Here is a 10,842-nt window from a genome sequence, read left to right on the forward strand (position 1 = left end):
GCTCTCTTTTCTTTTGGGCCACACTCAAAACACTCAAAGATTTTCAAGTCACTGAGCAATTGAGTTAGAGCAATCCCAAATATGCTATATCTTGCTTCAGAAATCCCAAGAGGTTCACTATGCTCTGTGCCTCATTTTTAGTGGCAAGAGGTATGTGATGCAACAATTTGTCCTTTACCTTACAGGAGATGTCCTGGAATACTCCAGGCCATTGGACACTTAAAACATCATTAATGTGGCGGAGTTCAAGATTTTTGTGTGGTTATCTCCCATTTATTGTTCACAAGTGTCTTACTAGAGCATGCAGGATTTTCCATGTGCTCAGCAGGTACGATCTGCATGAAATCATCAATACAGTGAACCAGTGTGATGTTCTGCAGAATTCAAGATGATTGGGGTCCCTTTGGACTACACTGTAACAGAGAACAGGAGAATTAGCATAGCTCTGGGGAAAGAAAACGAATGTGTCCCCATCACATGAAAATGAACTGCTTTAGATCATCCTTGTGGAAGGGGAAGAAAAGGAATTTGTTTGATTAATAGTTTTGTGTGAATGCCAGGGGCTATTTGACCTGTTCTAGTAAAATTACCACATCTGGCATGGAAGCTGCAATAAAGATTGCCACCTGGTTAAGTTTATACTTATCCACTTCCCCATGATGAATTTGGTTTGGCAGGACCAGAATAGTGCTTGAATGGTGATATGATGGGGAACACCAAACCAACATCTTATAAGTTTTTAATGGTGGTACTAATCTCTGCAATTTCTCCAAGAATGAGGCAATAATTCTTCTGATTTACTATCTTGGCTGGAACTGAGCTGGAGGGTAGTTTTAAGGCCTCCCACTCGGCTCATCATTTACACTTGTGGAACCAAATGTGAGGCTTCTTCCAGCAACTTCATATATCTATTCCAATTATACACTCAGGGACTGGGGAAATTACCATGGAGTTGGTCCATGGATTCATTGTAAGACAGATTGGACCAAATTCCCTTTGCCACCTATGCTTCAGAGCCCTGTACTAACTGAAAGCCCATGGTTTCAGGCTAGGTTCCTTTTTGTTAGTGTAGGTCAGATCTTGTATCCAATGGTCCTTAAAGATGTGAGTATTGCCCTTCCTTCCATGCACAGTTACTCTAGAAAATGGCTAGAGGGCCATTGGGAAAGGATTGGTGGAATAGTAAATATTAATATAAACTTGTGGTGGCCTTCCATGATCCTTCCTTGAGAGGACCCTCTTCCCTTCTATCAATGGATGCTAGCTTTGTGAACTGACTTATCAGAAAACCAAGTGAGGGTCTGATATCCTTCTGCTCATCATTTCTTGATATTAAAAAAAAATTATACAAGTTAAGTAACACTCATGCTGGCTATCCTGCTTTCTCACACCATGGTTGATTAGCTATTGCCAATTACCCCTGAGGTGAATGCACCCTAATTGTTGAGTCAAAAATTGCTTCCCATTTTGCATCTGATGTTAAAGTGCATCTGCCCTTCCAGAATCTTTTGTGCCTATTTGGAACAGGGAGCCAAGTTCCACCACCAGCCCCAACTTGCTGAGGGTGTCCACAATGGAATTTCTCAATGTACTGTGCCCTGTAACCCTGCTCAACTAGGGCATCCTTTACTGCCTTGGTGATAGGGAGTTCCTCTGGGCACTTTTGGAGAAAATAGATGTATTAGTTTCCTAGGTCTTCCATAAAGTACCACAACTGGGTGGCTTGAAACAAGACTAATGCATTTTCTCACAGCTCTGGAGGCTCGAAGTCTGAAATCAGGTGTTGATATGGCCATGCTCCCTTTGAAGGCCCTAGGAGAGGATCTTTCCTTGCCTCTTCTGATTCTGGTAGCCTCATACATTGCTCAGCTGGTGGCCACTTAACTCCAGTCTCTGCCCCCATTTCTCTCTGTGTTCTATGCTCTTCATATACAAACACCAGTAATATTAGGGCTCACCCTAATAACCTCATTTTAACTTGATTGCATCTCCAAAGACCCTAATCCCACACAAGGTAACATTTGCAGGTACTGGGAGATAGAACTTCAACATATCTATCTGGAGGACATAAGTCAACTTATAACAATAGTCAACTGGTAAGTTCCTAGATCCTACATATAAAATTCATTCTATAATTCTCAGCTCCTACTTTTTGGTCAGGATGGCAGAGTAGGTAAATGCTGTTCTTGCCACCTCTAATGACCACATCAAAATTACAATTAAATTATAGAACAACCATCACTGAGAACCACTAAAGACTAGCTGAACAGAAATCCTATAACTAAGGATATAAAGAAGAAGTCACCCTAAAACTGGTAGGAGAGGAAGAGATGTGAAATGGCCAGGTTTCACACCACTATGTGGAGATTAAGAATGCAGAGGGATATCTCAGATACAGAGGTCCCTCCTGAAGAGTGAGGGGTCCCAGCGCTACTTAGGCTCCCTAGTCCAGGCCTCCAGTGCCAGGAAGAGGAGTTCCTATAACATCTGGCTGTGAAAAACAGTGGAGATTGTCTGAGTGGGATGGAGGGCTGCTGGAGATTGAGGCATTCACTTGAAAGGCTCACACATGAACTCACTTCTTCACAAAATTACTTTCTCTGGGCTCCAGCAATGGGCAATAGCTCAAAAAATATAAGGGAGACATAGGAAGAACTAAATTGACTAGCTTCAGAGCAATGACTGAAGTGGGGTCAAGGGGTGGGATAGTTCTCTCTGGGGATACAAGTGCTGGCAGGCACCATTGTTCTTTTGTTGAGTCCGCCCCATACCCAGCTGGCCTAGCAAGGTGGGCATCAAATACGAACCTTCCATTAACATGGCTAACACCTTTGCCCTGCCCTGGTGATTTGCTGAGACCCCATACCACCCAAATCAAGACTGAGCTGAACCTCTTCCAGTAGCTCCTCCACACAAGTATCTTCCTTAAGCTAATGCTGTAGAATTTACTAAAATCTCTCAAAGGTTCACAAATCCCAAACAAGCAGTAGCTGGCCTTGGTGGGTCCTGTACCTTTTGCTAAGCTATTTCAAGCCTGGCACAGAGGGTGACTGGTCTGAACTTGGATTGTAACTCCCACCAGGTGACCCTAAGCCTGGAATAGGAGCAGTCAGTCTTGGTTTGGAACATAACCTCAACTAAGCAGCCACAAACTTGACAAAGGTGGCATCTGGCCTGAGCACACATTGTGGTGTCTACCAAAGAGTCCCAAGTTTGACACTAGTGGCAGCCAGCCTGAGTTCACAAAATAGCTTACCCCAAGAGCCTCTAAGCCAAGTACAAGTGGAAACCAACCACAGATCACTTTATAGCTCCTACCAGACAGTGCTAAGTTGGGCACAAGTAGTGGCTGACCTTGACCTGCATCAGACACCTCCCAAGAGCCTCCAACACACCTGGCAGCTGGCTTCAGACCACACCAGAGCATAAATGGGTCCAAAACTGACACACCTGAAAGGTAGACTTGACTGGCACTAAAATGACTCTCGCTCCACAGAGTCAACTCACATACAAAAGCTTGTCCACTATACTCACAGCTAGCCATCAGAGCCAGTCAGCCTGAAGATCAGTCCCTCTCACTGATGTGCCAACAGCAATCAAGGCTCAACTACAACAAGAGAGCACACACAACTCACACAAGGGACACCTCTGGAGAATCCAGCTCAGGTGACCAAAGAGACTGCACAAATGGGCCCCAAGGACACCTATTATATAAGGCCACCCTGCCAAGACTGAGAGACATAGCACAACTACCTGTTACATAAAAACAAAAACAGGGAGGTTGCAAAATGAGGAAACAAAGAAACATGACCCAAATAAAGAAATGGACAAACACCTGAAAAAGAACTAAATGAAATGATGATAAGTAATATACCAGATATAGAGTTCAAAACACTGGTTATAAGACTGCTCAATAAACTTAAGGAAAGGATAGATGAATTCAGTGAGAACCTCAAAAACGAGAGCGAACATAAAAATGGAGATAGAAAACATAAAGGACCAGTGAGAATTGAAGACTACAATAAATGAGATGAAGAATCCATTGAGAGAATCAACAGAAGATTAGATAAAGCAGAGGATGAAATCAGTAGCCTGGAAGACAAGGTAGTAGAAAACACCCAATTGGAACACCAAGAATAAAAAAAGAATAAAAATAATAAGTGTAGATTAAGAGACCTCTGGGATAACCACTGGGATAATAGCAAAGGTAGCAACATTTGCATCATAGGAATACCAGAAGTAGAAGAGAGGGTGAGCAAGGGATTGAAAACATATTTGAAGAAATAATGACCCAAACGTCCCTAGCCTGGTGAGGAAAATAGACATACAAGACCAGGAAGTAGAGAGAGTCCCAAACAAGATGAATTCAAAGGGACCCACACCAAGACACGTCATAGTTATGTACAAGGAAGCCCCCATAAGACTGTCTCTTGATTTCTCAATAGAAACCTTGTAGGACAGAAGGAAATAGCACGAAATATTCCAAGTGATGAATACTTACAACCAAAATTTCTCTACTCAGCAAGACTATCTTTTAAAATTGAATGAGAGATAAAGAATTTCTCAGACAAGATAAAGCTAAAGGAGTTCATCACCACTAAACCAGTATTACAAGAAACATTAAAAGAACATCTTTAAGTAGAAAATGAAAGATCAAAAGTATGAATAAAAATATAGGAAATCAAAAATTATTATTGACAAAAATAAACACTTGGTAAAAGCAGTGGATCAGCCAACTATAAAGTGACCACATAGGTTAAAAGACAAAAGTAAGAAGATCATGTTTAATTACAACAATAAATTAAGAGATACACACAAATACACACAGAGAAACAAAGTAAGAAATAATGACAAGAGCATAAACATGAAGGGGGAGAGGAAAATTTGTAGTAATATAAAAATATGTTCAAACTTAAGCAAACATCAACTTAAAATATACAAAGATTTGTATATATGAAGGACATGGTAACCACAAACCTAAAATCTATAAGAAATATAAAAGAAATAAAGAGAAAGGAACACAAACATAATACTATAGAAAGTATCAATGCACAAGAGAAGAGTAAGAAAATGAGAAAGGAATAGAGAACTAATACAAAAACAGAAAAGAATTAATAAAATGGCAATAATTACAACCTCTTTATAATTACTCTAAATGTAAAAGAACTAAATGTGTCAATCAAAAGACATAGAATGGTTGAATGAATAAGAAAGCAAGACCTGTACAAGTGCTTCTTACAACAGACCCACTTTGTATCTAAAGACACACACAGACTGAAAGTAAAGTGATAAAAAAGATATTGCATGTGAAGAGAAATAAACAAACAAAAGCTGTGATAACAATAATTATATCTGATAAAAAAGACTTTATAACAAAGGCTGTAACAAGAGACAAAAAAGGACACTTCATAATGATAAAGGGATCGATCCAGCAGAGGATACAACCATTGCAAACATTTACATATCCAACTTAGGAGCACTTAATCATATAAAGCAAATATTGGCGAATATGAAGGGAGAGATTGACAGCAATACAGAAATAACAGGAGTCTTTAACACCCTATTGACATCTATGGATTGCTCATCCAGACAGATAATCAACAGGAAAATAGCAGCCTTAAATGACATATTAGACCAGATGAATTTAATTGATGTTTTTAGAACATTCTCTCCAAAGCAGCAGAGTATACATTCATTTCAAGCACACATGGAACATTTTCAGGATAGACCACATATTAGGCCACAAAACAAGTCTCAGTATATTTAATAAAATTGAAATCATATCAGGCATTTTCTTCAATCACAATGGTATGAAACTAGAAATCAATTATAAGAAGTAAATTGAAAAACACACAAACACGTGGAGGATAAGTAACATGCTACTAAACAAAGAAAGAAATCAAAAGTTACCTTTAGACAAATAATTATGAAAACACAATGACCCAAAATCTATGGTACATAGCCAAGCAGTTCTAAGAGAGAGATTCATAGCAATACAAGCCTACCTTAAGAAACAAGAAAAATCTTAAATAAACAATCTAATCTTAAACCTAAAAGAACTAGAAAAAGAACAAACAAAGCACAAAGTGAGTAGAAGGAAGGAAATAATAAAAATCAGATAAAAAATAAATGAAATAGAGTCTAAAAAAATTCAGAAGATCAATGAAACTAAGAGCTGGTTCTTTGAAAAGATAAACAAAATTGATAAAATTTTAACCAGACACATCAAGATAAAAATAGAGAGGACCCAAATAAATAAAACCAGAAGTGAAAGAGGAGAAGTGACAACCAATGCAACAGAAATATAAAAGATTAAAAGAAAATACTACAAATAATTAAATGCCAACAAATTGGACAATCTGGAAGAATGGATAAATTCCTAGAAATATACAATATTCCAAGATTGAAACAAGAAGGAACAGAAAACCTGAACAGACTGATAACTGCGAACAAAATTGAAACAGTAAACAAAAAGCTCCACAGTCCTGAACCAGATGGCTTCACAGGTGAATTTTACCAAATATTCAAAGAATTAACACTTATCCTTCTCAAACTATTTCAAAAATTCAAAAGGAGTGACTCCAAGCTCTTTTTACGAGGCCAGCATTATCTTGATTCTCAAAACAAAGACATTATGAAAAGAGAAAATTATAGGCTAATATCACTGATGAGCATAGATGCAAAAATCCTTAACAAACTATCAGCAAACTAAACTCAGCAATACAATACCCAGATCATACACAATGACCATTGAGATTTATTCCTGGGATTCAAGGTTGGGTTAATATTTGCAAATCCATTAACATGATATGCCACCTACACAAACAAAAAGGGGTAAAAATCAAATGAAAATATCAATAAATGCAGAAAAATTATTTGGAAAAATCCAACATCCATTCATGATAAAAACTCTCACCAAAGTGGGAATAGAAATAATATACCTAATGTAATAAAGTCCATATATAACAAACCCACAGCCAATATCATACTCAATGGTGAAAAGCTGAAAGCTTTTTCTTTAAGATCAAGAACAGGGGATTGTTATTCGACATAGAATTGGAAGTCCTAACCACAGTGATTAGACAAGAAAAAGAAATTACATAATAATACACAGAGAGAACCAAAACATTTCACCAAAAAGCTATTAGAACTAATAAATAGATTTAGCAAAGTAAATAATAAAAAATTAATATTCAGAAATCATTTGCATTTTGTACACTAAAAATGAATTATTAAAAAGAGGAATTAAGAAAACAATACCATTTGCAATTGCATCAAAAACAAACAAACAAACAAACAAACAAAACCCTAGGAATAAATTTAACCTAGGAAGTAAAAGATCTGTACTCAGAAAATCATAAGATTTTGAAGAAAGAAATTGAAGATACAAATGAATGGAAGCACATACTCTGCCCATGGATAGAAAAAATTAACATTGTTAAAGTGTTCATACTACCCAAAGCAATCTATAGATTCAATGCAATCCCTATCAAAATACCAATAGCATTTTTTTTCACAGAACTAGAACAAATAATTCTAAAATTTATATGGAACCACGGAAAAACCCAAATAGCCAAAGCAATTCTGAGAAAAAAGAACAAAGCTGGAAGTATCATGCTATCTAATATCAAACATACTACAAGGCTATGGTAATCAAAACACCATGGTATTGGCATGAAAACAGACACATAGGTGAATGGAACAGAATAGAGGGCCCAGAAATAAACTCATTCCTATATGGTCAATTAGTCTATGATAAATGAGGCAAGAATATACAATGGGGTAAAGACATTCTCTTCAATAAGTGGTATTGAGAAAACTAGACAGATATACGCAAAAAAAAAAAAAATGAAACTGGACTACTTTCTTTCACCATGTACAAGAATAAACTCAGAAAGAATTAAAGACTTAAATGTAAGACCTGAAACCATATAACTCCGGGAAGAAAACATAGGCAGTAAAGTTTGTGGCATTATTCTTTGCAATATTTCTTTTGGATGTGTTTCCCTGGACAAGTGAAACAAACAAACAAAAAAGTAAGCAAATAAGACTGTATCAAACTAAAAAGTTTCTACACAGTAAAGGAAACCATTCACAAAAGGAAAAGACAACCTACTGAATGGGAGAAGGACCCACCAATGATACAACTGATAAGGGTTAATAAGTAAAATATATAAGGTGTTTAAACAAATTAACATCAAATAAACTCTCCAATAATCCTACTAAAAAATAGGTAGTGGGGCATCATGGGGGATCAGCGGAAACATGGCGGAGTGAGGGGATCCTCACATCTCTCCCCTTGAAACAACAGTGAGCTGAATATCTAAAACTCAACAACAACAAAAAAAACACCCAAATTGCACACCAGCACATCTGAGCATGGGATACCACAGGTCGGAGTCCCAGGTGGACTGGGAGAAATAAAGCTGCCTCTCAAGCCACAGGAGCTCCCTGCAGGAGGATGGGGAGGTGAGAAGGTGTGGCAACTTCCCTGAACAACTCTGCTTGGAAGAGCTGTGAGTTCCATGGAGCAGTTGGCAGGGCCCAGCCATCAGGGCAGAAAGCAGAGAAGGGAGACTAGGCGGTAGAGAAACAACAGCTGATTTTTACTGGCCACAGTTGCAAAGCCGAGGCTGAGCGACAGCCCCCAACTACCAACCCAGAGGGCCCCTCGCCCTGTACCCTCTAACATCATTCACTGGGAAGCCCCAGGGGAATCTGAGCAAATGCTGCCAAAACTGAACCTGCTTCTTGCAGTATCTGGAGTTCCCTGCAGGAGGAAGGGGAGAGGTGAGGGTTCTGTGATTTCCTTGAACAGCCCTGCCTGGGAGAGTTGTGAGTTCCTTGCATCCTGCCACAGGGCCTAGTCACCAGAGAAGAAAGCAGAGAGGCAGAGCAGGGCCGCAGAAGAAAGGTAAATTTTAGAAGTCATTGCTGCAAGCTGAGGCTGAGGTGCAACCCCAACTCCCAACTCAGGGTTCTCCTTTCACAATAACCTCCGAAGCCATTCTCGTGGAGGCCCAGGGGAATCTGAGTAAATGCTACTGAAACTGCTGCTGACACGGATAGAAATTAAAACTGAGGATAGCAAGCATGATTAAATATCTACAAGAAAAAAAATGATTTATTAAGGCATCTTTTAAAGCAGAAATCAAGAGGGTTAGATAACACCTACTAGAGAAGATCAGTGCTATGAGCCACATTTCAACGGAAAACATGGCTGAGTGAGGGACAACTCAGATCTCTCCTTTTGAAACAACAATAAGCTGAACATCTAAAACTCAACAAAAACACCAAACTGCACACCAGCATGTCTGAGAGTGCGATCTGCACTTAAGAGCTACCACAGGTACTTTAAGGCATTATATAAAGCAGGGATCCTAGAGGCATAGACGCCACCTACTGGAAACCAACAGAAAAGCGCCTTCTTTGCAACAGGCTAAAGAGAGACCTTTATATAATAAACCTTTCTGGGAAAACAACAGAATACACTTCCATTAATGCCCAGGCAGAGAAATAGTCCATTAAACACCATAAATAAGCAAGGTGACAAGGCATCTCAGAAAGAAAGAGGAAAGTCTCCAGAAAATAAGCTTACGGACGTAGAAATATGCAACTTAAATGACAGAGAATTCAGGATGGTACTTCTGAAAAAACTCACTGAGTTCCGAAACAAATCACATCAACAATTTCAGAAATTAAAAAAAAAACAAATAGTTGAGCAGAGAAAAGAGATTGAAACCCTCAAAAAGAACAGAATAGATCTTCTGGAGATGAAGAACACACTGCAAGAGTTGAAAAATAAAATAGCAAGCTTGGGAAATAGAGTCGACCAAATGGAGGAAAGGATCAGTGATATCGAAGACAGAAATCTAGAAATAAATCTGAATAAAGAAGAGAGAACCGAAAGAATGAAAAATAATGAAAGAGAAATACAAGAACTAGCTGATACCATCATGAGAAGAAACATAAGAATAATGGATATTATTGAAGACGAGAAAAAGGAGCAGGGAGTAGAAAGCATGTTCAGACAAACGGTTGATGAGAATTTCCCAAATCTAAGGAATGAGCTGTAGCTTGGAATTCAAAAGTCAACACCCAATTATCTTAACCCAAAAAGACCTTCACCAAGACACAATGTATTAAAGTTATCAAAAATCTATGACAAAGATAGAAGTCTCAGGGCAGCCAGGAAAAGAAAAGGATAACATATAAAGGTAAACCCATTAGATTATCATCGAACTTCTCAGCACAAACTTTATAAGCTAGAAAGGAATGGAATCAAATATTTAAACTAGTACGTGTAAGGAACTATCAGCCTAGAATACTGTATCCAGCTAAGCTCTCCTTTAGATATAAAGGAGAAATTAAGACCTTTCCAGGCAAACAAAAATTGAGGGAATTCTCCACTATGAGGCCTGCACTAAAGGAAATACTGAAAAGGCTCAGCTCACCTAAAGCAAAATGACAAAAGAAAAAAACATAATTAGGAGTCAAGTGATGATCAGGCGAATAGAAGCAGAGGAGTGCAACCCTTACTAAGGGTATTATAGCTTAAATAATAAGAAATGAATTGCTATAGCAAGATAATAATGAACGTTCAGCATACATAGGGACAAATTGAGATAACAATGACTGAAAAGGGGAGGATTCAAAGATCCACATTTGCAAAGGGGATTGGAGATAAGGCACATGCAAAATAAAATGGACAACTGCAGATATATAACTGTCCTTTACATATTCGTAATGGTAACCACACGCCAAAGATTCAGAACTGAAGTATATAACATAAAACAAGAAGAAGCAGAGGCAAAACCCATAAAAGCCAACCAAAATAAAGAA

The sequence above is a fragment of the Rousettus aegyptiacus genome, unplaced genomic scaffold, assembly GCF_014176215.1.
Source record: "Rousettus aegyptiacus isolate mRouAeg1 unplaced genomic scaffold, mRouAeg1.p scaffold_m13_p_5, whole genome shotgun sequence".
NCBI classification, from domain to species: domain Eukaryota; kingdom Metazoa; phylum Chordata; class Mammalia; order Chiroptera; family Pteropodidae; genus Rousettus; species Rousettus aegyptiacus.